The 12,858-nt window shown below is 42.7% G+C and overlaps 1 protein-coding gene across 3 annotated transcripts in view; it reads right to left on the bottom strand.

Moving 5' to 3' along the window:
- LOC122563513 (receptor-type tyrosine-protein phosphatase U-like) overlaps positions 1–12,858 on the bottom strand; it is a 374,817-nt gene that overhangs the window by 214,013 nt on the left and 147,946 nt on the right. The window lies entirely within an intron of this gene.

The raw sequence follows: 12,858 nt of genomic DNA, 5'->3' as shown, positions 1-12,858 counted from the left end.
GTGGATGCAGGAGGGAGGTAATTGTGATAGGTTGGTCAGGAGGGTGGAGTGGATAGGTGGGAAGGAAGATGGATAGGTAGGTCAAGAGGGCAGTGTCAAGTTGGACGGTTGGATCTGGGATGATGTAGGGGGAGGGGAGATGTGGAAACTAGTGAAGTCAATGTTGATGCCATGTGGCTGAAAGATCCCAAGGTGGAAGATGAGGTGTTCTCCCTCCAATTATCGAGTAACTTTGATTTGGCAGTGGAGGAGGCCCAGGATGTCCATGCCCTTGGGGGAGTGGGAGGGGGAGTTGACGTGGTCAGCCACAGGGCGTTGGGATTGTTTAATGCATGTGTCCAGATATGTTCCTGAAAAGCTCCGTGAGTTGGCATCCTGTCTCCCCGATATACAGAAGACCTCCCCACTGAGCTATCACAACTCCCCCTCCACATTCCTGATGAAAGGCTTACGCTAGAAACATCAACTCTCCTGCTCCTTGGCTGCCTCCTGGCCTGCTGTGCTTTTGCAACACCAAAACTTTTCAATTCTGAACTTCACAACTGTCCTGAGTACCCATCTTGGTGATTTCCATCTTTGTCCTCTACACTCCCCCTGTGGAGGCCACTGTAGTGACTAAAATAACTCCAGAGCCCATATTCCATCATCGAGTCACCCTTTATTCACACATGAAGAATCCTCAACTTTATACTGCCTCAGTCAGTCAGGTACCTGAATGTCAGTACCTCTGATACTCACCCTTTCTATATGTCAGCCAGGACTCCCTGATTACACCAGGTTAACAGCCCAGTTAAAGTACTCATACTCTATGAGGTCTGGCTGGCTGACCTTGTTACAATCACTACATTCCCATCCCTCTAGAGTCTGAGGACATAAAGTTGGGATGTTTTAGCACTGGGTCAAGTTGCCCTGACTTGACATCTGATATAGGTGATGTGTAATTCACAGGAGCTTGCCTCTTATGTCAGGAGAGCCTCGTTAGAATTTCATTCTCATCTTCCAGCAGAAAAGGCATTGAGATGGCTACATCGTCATGTCCATCTGAGATTTGGAGGACTTGACAAAGCTTGATAGAGTGGATGAATGCACAGGGTCCAGCAACCTTTTTGGCTTTTCCAAGTAGCAGGTCTGTCTTGCTCCCACACCATTTGTGAATTTGTGGCTTTCATATGGTCCTCTTATCCACGTGAGGCCATTTCTGTGGTTCTGATACCAAGCTTCAACTTCTATAGGAGAAAATGAGGACTGCAGATGCTGGAGATCAGAGCTGAAAATGTATTGCTGGAAAAGCGCAGCAGGTCAGGCAGGTTGGATGCTGCCTGACCTGCTGCGCTTTTCCAGCAACACATTTTCAGCTTCAACTTCTATATCCAACTGTCAAAGAACAAAGAAAATTACAGGACAGGAACAGGACCTTCTGCCCTCCAAGTCTGTGCCGATCCAGATCCTTTTATCTAAAGCTGTTGCCTATTTTCTAAGGATCTATATCCCTCTACTTCCTGCCCATTCATGTACCTGTCTAGATACAGCTTTAATGACGCTATTGTGCCTGCCTCTACCACCTCTGTTTGCAACACATTCCAGGCACCCACCACCCTCTGCATAAACAACTTTCCATGCGTATCTCCCTTAAACCTTTCCCGTCTCAATTTGAACTTGTGACCCCTAGTAATTGAGCCCCCCACTCTGGGGAAAAAAGCTTCTTGCTATCCACTCTGTCTTTACCTCCCATGATTTTGTGGACTTCAAAAAGGTCCCCCCTCAACCTCCATCAGAATGTAGCCAAACCAAAGTCCTGTACAACTGTAACATGACCTGCCAACTCTTGTACTCAATATCCCATCTGAGGAAGGAATGCATGCTGTTATGCCTTCTTGGCCACTCTTGCGACCTGCATTGCCACCTTCAGAGTACAATGGACCTGAACACCCAGATCTCTCTGTGCATTAATTTTCCCCGGGCTTTTCTATTTACCGTATAGTTTGCTCTTGAATTGGATCTTCCAAAATGCATCACCTTGCACTTACCCAGATTGAATTGCATCTGCCATTTCTCCAATCTATCTATATTCTGCTGTATTCTCTGACAGTCCCTTCCAGTTTCTGCTACTCCACCAATCTTAGTGTCATCTGCAAGCTCGCAAATGAGACCACCTATACCTTCCTCCAAATCAGTTGTGTATATCATAAACAACAGTAGGCCGAACAGGTTCCCTGTGGAACACCACTGATCACAGTTCTCCATTTAGAGAAACTGCCTTCCACTACTACACTCTGTCTCTTTCTGCCCAGCCAGTTCTCTATCTATCTAGCTAGTACACCTGGACTCCATGCAACTTCATTTTCTCCATCATCCTACCATGGGGAACCTTATCAAGTGTCTTATTGAAGTCCATGTATATGTCATCAATCGACTTTATCACTTCCTTGAAGAACTCTATTAAGTAGGTATGACCTTCCCTGCACAAAACCATGTTGCCTATCACTGATAAGCCTATTTTCTTCCAAATGTAAATCGACCCTATCTCTCAGGATCTTCTCCAGCAGCTTCCCTACCACTGACATCAGGCTCATTAATCTATAATTACCTTGATTATCCCTGCTACCCTTCTTAAACAAGGGGACAACATTAGCAATTCGTTAGTTCTCCAGAACCTCACCCATGTTCAAGGATGCTGCAAAGATATCTGTTATGGCCCCAGCTATTTCCTCTGTCGCTTCTATCACTAACCTGGGATAGATCCCATCCGAACCTGGGTATTTGTCCACCTTAATGCTTTTTAGAATACCCAATACTTCCTCTTTCCTTATGTCGACTTGATCTAGAATAATCAAACATCTATTCCTAACCTCAACATCTATTATGTCTCTCTTCTTGGTGAATACCAATGCAAAGTACTCATTGAGAATCTCACCCATTTTCTCTGACTTCATGCTTAACTTTCCTCCTTTGTTCTTGAGTTGACCAACCCTTTCTCGAGTTACCCTCTTACTCTTTATATACAAGTAAAAGGCTTTGGGATCTTCCTTAACTCTGTTTGCTAAAGATATTTCATAACCCCTTTTAGCCCTCTTAATTCTTTGTTTCAGATTGATCCGATATCCTTCCAAAGCATTGTCTGTTTTCTGGTGCCTCGACCTTATGTATGCTTCTTTTTCCTTTTAGCTAGTCTTACAATTTCACCTACCATCTATGGTTCCCTATTCTTGTCATTCCTATCCCTCATTTTCACAGAGACATGTCTGTGCTCCACTCTAATCAACCTCTCTTTAAAAACCTCACACATATCAAATGTTGATTTACCTTCAAACAACTGCTCCCAATCCACATTCCCCAGCTCCAGGCAAATTTTGCTATAGATTAGATTAGATTAGATTATTTACAGTGTGGAAACAGACCCTTCGGCCCAACAAGTCCACACCGACCCTCCGAAGAGCAACCCACCCAGGCCCACATTTAACACTGCAGGCAATTTAGCATGGCTAATTCACCTAACCTGCACATTTTTGGACTGTGGGAGGAAATCGAAGCACCCGGAAGAAACCCATGCTGACACGGGGAGAATGTGCAAACTCCACACAGATAGTCGCCTGAGGCGGGAATTGAACCCGGGTCGCTGGCACTATGAGGCAGCAGTGCTAACCACTGTGCCACCGTGCCGCCCACAACGGCAAGATTATAGTTGGCCTTCCCCCAATTTAGCACTCTTCCTTTAAAGCCACTTGCATCTTTGTCCATGTGTATTCTAAGACTTACAGAATTGTGATCACTATTCCCAAAATCTGTTGCACTACATAAGAGAAAAAGTTTCATTCCGAATCATTGCAATTAATTGGTATTAATTGTGGCATTCCTCTGGGAATCCTGGTCTAATTGCAATTGCAAGCAAGCATGGCTCATGTCCAGCTTCATGAAGGACATACCCGTGCCAACTTTGCATATAAATCCTCTAACAGAGGATTGGATATTTATCCAGCTGTAAAATATGGGTTGCCATTTATGTAAAATTCCCACAAAGGCGAACCAACCTATTGAGCTTCACAATTGGTATGACCGGTGCTGCCCATTCTGCACAGTGTCATAGAGTCATAGAGATGTACAGCATGGAAACAGACCCTTCGGTCCAACCTGTCCATGCCGACCAGATATCCCAACCCAATCTAGTCCCACCTGCCAGCACCCAGCCCATATCCCTCCAAACCCTTCCTATTCATACGCCCATCCAAATGCCTCTTAAATGTTGCAATTGTACCAGCCTCCACCACATCCTCTGGCAGCTCATTCCATACATGTACCACCCTCTGCATGAAAAAGTTGCCCCTTAGGTCTCTTTTATATCTTTTCCCTCTCACCCTAAACCTATGCCCTCTAGTTATGGACTCCCTGACCCCAGGGAAAAGACTTTGTCTATTTATCCTAACCATGCCCCTCATAATTTTGTAAACCTCTATAAGGTCACCCCTCAGCCTCCGATGCTCCAGGGAAAACAGCCCCAGCTGTTCAGCCTCTCCCTATAGCTCAAATCCTCCAACCCTGGCAACATCCTTATAAATCTTTTCTGAAGCCTTTCAAGTTTCACAACATCTTTCCGATAGGAAGGAGACCAGAATTGCACGCAATATTCCAACAGTGGCCTAACCAATGACCTGTACAGCCGCAATATGACCTCCCAACTCCTGTACTCAATACTCTGACCAATGTTTAATGATTCCTTACCTTTCCAGCCTTCTGATTTCTGCCTCAAATTTTGCCAATAAGATAAATGGTACTGGGCGTGCCTTGCATGATCATGGAATTGCTTCTTGGTCAACATGCAAGGTGGCCTTGGCTCCTCTGATCATCCCTAGAATTTCCTGGAAAACTTCCAGATATTTAATTAGGACTTCACTGAGGGAGCCATTTTCTAATCGAAAAATGTTGATCTAGATGCATGTCTTCCAACCATTTCATTCCATCAAGCCTGTGTCCGAGCCATTTATTACAATCATTGGTAACTAAACAGCTGCTTTGAAAAAGAGTTCAGAAGCGAAGTTGTACTCTTAATTTTTAAAGAATTCCCAAAGTATCTTCTTGGTCTAGCTGAGGTCTTGCACAAAGTTAAAGGCTGGAGTACAGACCAAATTTTATTAAAAACTGGTTCTGCAATCACTGAAATGGCTATACTGGTATCAACTTCCATTAGAACTGGATGACTGCTTAACTAAATATTTATATTGATTGGTTCTTATTTTGATGTTACTCAGCAATTTAACTGTTCCAACCCAGATATGATTGGACTTTCCAGTTTATGAAGTCAACTGGCCTATGAGTTACCTTACTCAATTTAGGTCGAGTATGATTCTTTTACTGTCTCGAGTCCACATTCCAGCAACAACTATAATGGCTTGCCTGCCATGACCATGGAGGAAATTTTAACAGTTTGGCCAAGGCTTGGCTTTGTTTTGAATCCCTCTAAGCAGGGTATGTCCTCAGTGAGGTTATGTAATTTATCATTCAAGTGGTCTTTCCCCAATCCCAGTTGGATTGGTAAAGGTGTCTGCTTCCATCGGAACTCTCTACAACTCATATGCTCCACTTGCTGTATTTTCCAATGATAAAACCAGTTGTAGAACCTGTTTGAAGTCCAGCTGGGCTTCACCTAATAGGTGTTTTTGCATAGTTACATCATCATTCATACATACCAGAAGACCTCTATGCATCTCGTGAAGGGTTAAACCAAGTCACAGCCTTCTGCCTATCATTCTAACTGAAGCAAAAATCCCAAATTGGATTCCCCTGGTTCTTAAATTGTTGAGTAATTAGAGGAGGTTTGGTGTTGGAATATTTCTTAACTATTTCCATCAATCCTGAGTTAAAAATCACACACCAGGTTATAGTCCAACAGGTTTATTTGAAAGCACTAGCTTTTAGAGTGCTGCTCCTTCATCAGGTGGTTGTGGAGTATGAGATCATAGGACACAGAATTTACAGCAAAAGTTTACAGTGTGATGTCACTGAAATGATATATTGATAAAGACTTGGATTGTTTGTTAAGTCTCTCATCTTTTAGAATGGGCATGTTGGCTTCAGATCTTTCATATGAAAATTCCAGAACTTTCTTAAAGTGACATTCTCAAGTGAACTTTAACAATTCCTGTCAGGCTGTCCTGTGTCCTGTGTCAGGCTGTCTGTGCCCCAATGTTCACATTGATTCTAAGCTAAAAAAGGAATTTATAGAATCTTACATGGATCCATGCAGTTTTTGAGCAAAATAAAATGTAATTCTGCAAGTACAAGTTCATCCCACAAACTTATATATGTATTTGTGCATGTGGGTGTGTGTGTGTGTGCGGGGGTATGAGTGTCTGTGAGAGAGTGTATGTATGTGTGTGAGTGTAAAGGGGGTATAAATCTGTGAAAGGGTGCATATGTGTGAATGTATGAGAAAGAGCTTCTGTATGAGAGAGAGTCTGCATGAGTGTGTGTGTGTGTGTGTGTGTGTGTCAACATGGCACCTATTCTTAAAGTTCACTTGAGAATGCAACTTTAAGAAAGTTCTGGAATTTACATATGAAAGAACTGAAATCAACATGCCCATTCTAAAAGATGAGAGACTTAACAAACAATCCACAATCAATATATAATTTCAGTGACATCATACTGTAAACTTTTGCTCTAAATTCTGTGTCCTACAATCTTATACCCCACAACCACTTGATGAAGGAGCAGCGCTCTGAAAACTAGTGCTTCCAAATAAACCTGTTGTACTACAACCTGGTGTTGTTTGATTTTTAACTTTGTACACCCCAGTCCCAACACTGGCATCTCCAAATCATCAATTCTGAGGAAGTTTCAGCACCTGGTAACTTGGGGAATGTTCAGCTCTTACTGACAGAAAGAGCTGCAGCTTCATAGGCTGTCAAAAAAATTACTCACTGATTTTCATCTGCCACCATGTTATTTGCTCAGAAAAAAAAATTCTTTCCATTTACTCGCCCAAACATCTGTGGCCAAATTGAACAAGTTATGCTTCCCTAAAAAAGGCACAATGTAAGAAAGGCTTACTCCAACTGAAAGACGACTGTTTCAAGCAAGCTTCTTCAGGATTGTGCTTTACTTCTGTTACAACTGAATTAACTCCACAAAGGCCGGCATTCCATCACCAATTCACTCTTTATTTACACATGAACACTCATTGACTTTATACTGCCTCATTCAGAATCAAGTGCCGAGTACCTGACACTCACTGTTTTATCTGTCAGCCAGGGGAGCTGATTGGACCAGGTTAACAGCCCCAGTGAGGGAACTCGAATTCTATGAGGCCCAGCTAGCAGACCTTATTGCAATCACTATAGAGATGACTGCCAATAATCTCCCCCTCCTGTAGCCTGTCATGCCCATCGACATTCCTCCTAATCTCCCATACACTTTGTGTGTATCCCCATCACCATCCTTATTCCCACCTTTATACAAGCTTCTGCTCTTCGCCCCACATCCTTGACAGTCCCAGCTCCTTTGGCAATGATCCTCCCCACTGTTCCTATAGGCTCCTCTTCTAACTAACTCAACAGTCGATGCACTGATTACAGGATGTATTCACCCCAGACCTCTGACCAATTTTGACAAGCAGCTTCTAGACATGTTGGACCAAACCACTGACCACAGTGTTTGCAACTCCTCAACAGCTCAGGCCTACAAAACTGACCATTGCTTACTCCCTGTACTTTCATCACACAGATCTCCGAATTGTGAGCAGCCCATGCAGATGATTGACCATGGTCAAGCCCTAGGATTGTGTGTGGACTGTGCCATTACTCACAGTCCCAGGGACCCTGACTGTGCTCCAGCCCCTCCACCTTGACTGAATCAAGGACTACGGGGGCTTACTTTCAGATATGGTCATTTGGTTGAATAAATGTGCAGTATGTTTAACGCCAGGCAGCTGGTACATTCTTGATGTGTTAGATTGTCTTCTTGTTATGTCTTATGGCATGTGGCAAGATGTCTCTCCTCCCATCAGTTAGATCCCTGCTGACAAGCAGCCTGCCTGTGAGCCTGCACAAAAGAGTATGTCACAGTACTGACAGTTTTAGATCTGGCTCAAGTCCATCATGCTGATGGGCATAAGGCATAAGACAAGGCATAAATGCTGTGAGCACACAGGTAAGCAGGTAAAAAGAGAGCAAGTGAAAAGCCCTGAGATACAGCCTGGTCCATTATGTGAGCTGGGTGACAAGGGTTCTTGCAGCAGTCTTTCAATGCTAATTGCCGGTATGCCCCTGCTTTGCATGTCTCTACTTCCTAAACACTCTTCAAGTGGATCACAGAGGTGTCATGATGTTCATGAGGGATTGGCAGAAGTTGGATGCCAATGTCCATGAACAAGGGATGTATGTGACTGGTGCTGTTGGACTATGCCCTGAGATTCTGTTTGGTACTGAACAACATGGAGGCTCATTGCAGTCAAACGTCAGGTACCCACCCTGACTTACATGCCAAGAATTCTCAAGTTTTAGCTTATTCATTGCATTTTGTGAGAGAGAATGGTGAATATTAATGCATCAAGTTGCGGCTCTAACAAGGCACTTAATAAACTATATTCTCCATGAATTGGCAACTTGCCTGGCACAAGACTTCCAAAACAAGCTATTTGCTTTCCATTCCATTATGGCAAACAGTTACCAGAGTTAATGCATCAAGGACATCCTGAAGGAGCTGCATCAAGACATTATTTCAATGTGCTACATCACACTGCAGTACCCAAGAATTACAAACAGCAGACGAAAAATACCTAAGCAACGTTTACAAGATAAAGGGGTGCCCAATAAACACAATCCGCTGATTCCTCAGAAACAAACCCAAACAAGCAGACACAACGCAACCAAAAACTATAGCACACTACCTTATGTCAAAAACATATCAGAAATGACCCCTTGGCATCATGGTAGCCCACAAACATACTAACATACTTCAACAGTGACTAATGAACCTAATGGATCCATTAGAGACTACCACCAAAATTAAAATTTACAAAATATCATGCAAGAACTGTAAGGAAACACTACATTGGATAAACAAGCAGGAAACTTGCCACCAGGATACATGAACACCAACTAGCTACCAAAAGACACAACTAGTTTCCATACATACTGACAAAGAAGGACACCAGTTTGACTGGGACAACACACACATCCTACGACAAGCGAAATAAAGACATGCACGAGAATTCCAAGAGACTTGGCATTCTAACCAGAACTCCATAAATAAACACATCGATTTAGATCCTATCTGCCTTCCCTTGAAAAAAAGAACCGGAAATGACATCACCCACCTTAAGAAACCAAGACCTATAAATAGAGAGGTAGCACATACAACCAGCACTACACCGAAGGCTTTCACTGATGATGTTAGATAGTCATGGTGACGGAATGTCTGAAAACAGATCTTCCAGCTCAGCAAGCTAACTTACAACCATATCACCAACCCGAGCTATAAATCTCTTCAAAAATCACTAATCCTGAAAGTCTCTGAAAAAATGCAATATCCCCAATGACTAATGGGAATCTCTTGCCCAAAACCATTCAAACTGGAGAAGAAGCATCAGCAAAGCTATCAGCCACATTGAGCATCTGTGATGTGTCCAAGTAGACATCGAGCACACAGAGCTGAAGGAGCACCCCATTTAGCCAATAATTCAAAAAACACCTACTCCACTTGCAGTTGGATCCAGAATTGAACTGGTTAATTACCTTAGGACCACAGATTTGAAGTGGAAGAAAGTAATCCTCATTCATGAGGGACTGCGTAAAAAGGACGCATAATAAATACTATCTGGAGCAAACGGTCTACATGGTCTGATCTATGTTGTGCACTCTATGGGGTTCAATTTAAATGTTTAATGACAGACAAATACTGAGATACTTCACTAAACTCTCCTGTGATGTAATACATCTCAGGTTATACAAGGTACTGGGCCAGGAGATACAAGTATTAAATCTGTTGAATTTCTGATAATGGATCATCAATTTGAAACAATAACTCTGTTTCATTCTCCACTGATGCTGTATAACTTGCTTGGCATTTCCTGTGTTTTCTGTTTTCATTGTTAAAGGTCTCAATAGCTCAAACGGGATGTAGCCTTCTCATCACAAGCTAAAAATGTCCTTAGCTATTCAATTGGATGGGAATATTAAGATTTATAATCCCAGCTGATGGTAAAATTGGAGAAGTCAGATTTCAGATTGAAATCTGGCTTGGTAGATTATAAATTTTATTTTTGCAATATGGTTATGATGGCGGTCAGTCACTGAACATAGTCTGGGTGATCCTTCTAGTGTAAGATAGTGACGGAGTAAGAGGACTGTGTGTGGGCTGTTGCCCAGGGCCCAGCTGCTGCCATTTGTTTTCCTTCTTTGTTTTACTTTTGCTTCTGCTCTATTTTCCTTTGGACATTTTTTTCTTCTTTTCTGTGGTCACAGAACTGGCACAGCAGTGAGAGTGGGCCGCATGCGGAGTGGCAGACATGGCTTCTCCAGGCAATTGGAGGAGGCAGCAGTGGCAGCACAGATGTTCTCTTGGAAATCGGAGGGGTGGCAGCAGGAGCAAGGACATATTCCCAGCGATAGGAGGCTGGTGGCAGATGAGTGTGTTTACTTGCCATTCAGGGCCTGTGGTCGTGGCAATGAGATTATTCTTCTGGCATTCAGAGCTACTGGCAGCAGCAGAAAGGTTGTTCTGCCACCATTCAGTGACTGCGGACTCTTCAAGATTGCAAGATGACATCTGCAGATGAAATGGGACTGTGGCCTTCTGCAGCCCGTCCTGGCAGAGGAGCCAGGGACTTTTGGTTGTGGGGTGAGTGTGTGGGTTCAGTGGTGTCAGTGAAGAGGTCCCAATGGCAAAGAGATGATGCATAAAGTGGGGTGATTTCAAGTTTGGTAGGTCCAGAACAGGTAGAGGTGAGGTGATGGAGGTCTCCCTTGTGGCTAGATACCTGGTGTGAACTAGGTCTGAAAAATTGATTTCTGAATCTTTTACTTCTTTATTTTTGTAATTTATTCCTATCACCTATAATGGTGGACTATTATTTCTTTGCTTTTTTTGTTTCTTAAGAATTTGATCTTAATTATTTAGGTACCTTTGCACCTAAGATAGCGCTGTAATGCAGTGACCATAAACTTTTCACTATACTCATTTGAGTACATGCGACAATAAAGCTAATTCAATTCAATGTTCACCAGAGGCCATTAATGATCCTTTAATAAAAGAACACAAATTTTAGAAGGAAAGAAGGAATGCAATGCTGTATATATAAGATAATTTTAGTGAGTTTTGAGAAGATTTTTTGTTCAGGTTGAGGTTTTGGATGTAGGTTTGTTCGCTGGGCTAAAAGGTTCATTTCCAGACATATCATTACCTTACTAGGTAACATCTTCAGTGGACCTCATGCGAAGCAATGCTGAAAATTCCTGCTTTCTATTTATATATTTCCTGAAGACCATCAAAGACACTAAGATAGAAGAGGATGAAATAATGGTTTCCTTTGACGTAACAGCCCTATTTACTTCAATCAACATTAACCTGGCCAAGGAAACACTGACTACACTATTAGAAGACCCAAAGACACATACACCAAACACCACTAACTTCTTCAACAAGGAGAATATCATCAAGCTAGTGGACCTATGCCTCAATACCCACTTCACCTTCAACAACAAAATCTACAGATAAACCAATGGAACACCCATGGGATGTCTGACATCAAGGTTCTTAGCAGAGGCAGTAATGCACAGACTTGAGCAAACAGCTCTGCCAACATCCAACCCAAACTCTGGGTCTACTATGTGGATGACACCTTTGTCAACATTAAATGAAACAAGTTAGAGGAAACCTTCAAGAGCATCAGGAATACCCTTACTGGCATAAAATTCATTAAAGAGGAGGAAAACAACACCAAACTGCCATTCCTAGATGTCACAGTAGAGCAAACAGCCAATGGGGAACTTCAAACCAGCATCTACAGAAAACAACACATACGGACCAAATATTGAACTGCAGAAGCAATCATCCCAACACCCACAAACGAAGCTGCATCAGAACATTATTTCAATGAGCCAACACACATTGTTGCATAGAGAACTACACAGAGCAGAGGAAAAGCACCTATACAGTGTATTCAAAAAGAATGGGTACCCAATGAATACAGTCCGCCGATTTCTCGGCAACAAACCCAAACAAGCAGACAAAACACGTCCAGAAACCCTAGCCACTCTCCCTACAGCAAAGACATCTTGGAAATGACTTCCAGACTACTCAGACCCCTTAGCATCATGGTAGCCCACAAACCCAACAACACACTAAAACAGCAACTAATGAACTTGAAAGACCCTACACAGACAATGAGCAAAACTAACGTCATTTACAAAATACCATGCAAGGACTGTAACAAACACTACATTGGACAAACAGGTAGAAAACTAGCCACCAGGAAACATGAACACCAACTAGCCATAAAATGAAATGACCCTCTCTCACTAGTATCCTCACATACGGATGAAGAAGGACACCACTTCGACTAGGACAATACATCCATCCCAGGACATGCCAAACAAAGAAATGCACAAAAAGTCCTAGAAGCATGGCATTCCAACTGGAACTCTATCAACAAACACATCGAGTTAGACCCCATCTACCACCCCTTGAGAAAAGGAACAGGGAGTGACTTCACCACAGGAAATAATATCACCACAGGAAATGACATCACCAACCCAAAGAAACCCAAACATATAAATAGAAATCAGGAATTTTCAGCATTGCTTCGCCTGAGGTCCATTGAAGATGTTACCTAGTAAGATAATGAAATGTCTGGAAATGAACCTT

The sequence above is a fragment of the Chiloscyllium plagiosum genome, unplaced genomic scaffold (assembly GCF_037043375.1).
Source record: "Chiloscyllium plagiosum isolate Xiang-an unplaced genomic scaffold, Cpla_swu_hap1 HiC_scaffold_30, whole genome shotgun sequence".
NCBI classification, from domain to species: domain Eukaryota; kingdom Metazoa; phylum Chordata; class Chondrichthyes; order Orectolobiformes; family Hemiscylliidae; genus Chiloscyllium; species Chiloscyllium plagiosum.
This window is presented reverse-complemented; position numbering and strand designations above follow the sequence as displayed.